This window comes from Mastomys coucha, unplaced genomic scaffold (genome assembly GCF_008632895.1).
Source record: "Mastomys coucha isolate ucsf_1 unplaced genomic scaffold, UCSF_Mcou_1 pScaffold21, whole genome shotgun sequence".
In the NCBI taxonomy this organism is placed as follows: Eukaryota; Metazoa; Chordata; class Mammalia; order Rodentia; family Muridae; genus Mastomys; species Mastomys coucha.
The window spans coordinates 175,522,714-175,525,131 of NW_022196904.1; positions in this window are offsets into that span (position 1 = coordinate 175,522,714).

Sequence of the window (2,418 nt, forward strand, 5' to 3'; positions counted from 1 at the left end):
ACCAGGCTGGCCTCGAACTCAGAGATCTGCCTACCTCTGCCTCCCAAGTGCTGGGATTAAAGGCATGCGTCACCACCACAGCCCTGCGGGGAATGAGACTTAAAAACAAAAACCCAGGGGCTGGAGAGATAGCTCAGTGGTTAAGAGCACTGACTACTCTTCCAGAGATCCTGAGTTCAATTCCCAGCAACCACATGGTGGCTCACAACCATCTGTAATGGGATCTGATGCCCTCTTCTGGTGTGTCTGAAGACAGCAATAGCATACTCATATAAATTAAACAAACAAACAAACACACAAACAACAAACACACAAACAACAAAACACCCAGGTGGGATGGTAGCTCATGGTTTTAATCCCAGAACTCAGGAGGCAGAGACAGCTGGATCTCTGTGAGTTTGAGGCCAGAGCTAGTTCCAGGACAGTTAGATTTGTACAACCCTGTCTGGAAGAACAAAACAACCTCCCCCTGGGGGTGGGGAGGCAGTGGGGGACAGGGGAAAAAGAAGAACAAAACAATAAGGTAAGTCAAAATATTGTAAATTAGAAGAGAGAGGAGGAGACTGGAGGAAAACCAACACTAAGGTAACAGAAAAAAAAATTGCCCAATAATTGGGTTAGCAAAACTAGATAAGCAAATTAAGGGGTATATCCATTAAAGCATCAAAAAAATTAAAAATAATATAAAATTATAGTAAGAGGGAATCATAGGATTAAAAACAAAAGATGAGGTGCTAGATCAGCTCCTTTCTGGGTCTGAGACAATAGAAGATTGTTAGTTATGTACTTGGAGGTGGAGGAGGGTCACCTGGAGAGGCAGGATGGCCGAGTGGTCTAAGGCGCTAGACTCGAGGAGGACCAGCTGAAGTGGGCTCTTGTCTTTCTTGTGTGTGGTTTACACCGTTGCTGAAGCTGCTGGGTTGGTCTCTGATTTCTGCTGGCTGTATCCTCACTCTGCTACCTTCCCCTAATGCACACTAGCAACCTCTGCTGGCCACACTTACATTTAAGTTTGTGGTCTGGTTGTATTCTCTCACCCTCCCTCCCCATATTGTAATGCTGGGGTTGGATGCTGCTCCCCCGTCCCCATAATGTAATGCTGGGGTTGGGTACTGCCCCCCTCCCCATAATGTAATGCTGGGGTTGGGTACTGCCTTAGCTGGGAGCATCTCCCATGTATGTTGGGGAGTGTGGATACAAACCACAGCAGGGGGATTGGCGCCTGCCTTTGCGCCTTCCAGACCTCCTGAGGATTTTCCACTCTGTGGGAGGGGAGGGGTGCAGTTGTAAGTATCATGCACACTCCTGGAACTTTCGACCTCTGTAGTGGACAGTGGCAGAGGGAAGAGTCCAGAGTTACCCACCCACTGGCCTTAGGCTCAGAGCCATTAAGTTCCAGGGTCCATCTTGGTTGCTGAGAACTGCGTCCAGCCACCCATCCTTTCTCTATGTAATTGCCAATTCGAGCTTAGTCTCCTGCTGCCTACCCCTCATCCTTTCAGCATTTGGCCCCCCTTGCTCTCCACAACTGCCTCACATTCTGTGGTAGGTCAAATATTGAGGTCCCCTGACCTGTGGGGGTCTCCTGTTCTCAAGACTCTAGAGTAGCTCAGTTTCAAATAAATTTCCCATAAAATGATGCCTGATGCTCTATCATCTAGTTCATATGTGACCAAAGGAAGGAAAGAAAGGAAGGAAGAAAGAAAGGAATAAAAGAAAGGAAGGAAGGAAGGAAGGAAGGAAGGAAGAAAGAAGGAAGGAAGGAAGGAAGGAAGGAAGAAAGAGGAAGGAAGGAAGGAAGGAAGGAAGGAAGGAAGGAAGGAAGGAAGGAAGAAAGAGGAAGAAAGGAAGGAAGGAAGTAGGATTTCTCTTTATCTGACTGACAGAGGATACATAAGATACAGCTGGATTGAAGGTCTGTGAGGGCTGAGGGTTTGTCTTGGGAGTTGGACTGCCAGTTTCTCCTTGTCAGAGCCACCTGCTTTATTTACCTTTTGAAAGCTACTTCTGTTTTCCAGCTCACTACCAGGGAACTGTGCACTTGGGGTGTGTCCGACTTACTGATACACTGCCTTTTCTTCTCCGGTATCCTTCCTGGCTGAAGGATCCTGAAGCCTCTCCCCCACCCCCTGCTCCTCTCTCTTTGGAATAGGGTCTATTGCCAAAGACCAGTCTTGGCTTGGAGACAGGTTCTGAGGAAGTTGTGTTTGGGGGTGGCAAGAGAAATCACTCGAAGTAAACCATGGGGTACAAGCTGACAGCCTTGTGTTCTGCTTGAGACAGCTCTCTAGAGATCTCCAGACAGCTCAGCTCCTGTTAAAAAATTTCTAAAAGAGAGGTGCTCACTCTCCAAGCAGTTCTCTCTGAGTAGCTTTCTCTTGCAGACCAAAGCCCAGTCTTTTATCTACATATCAATGT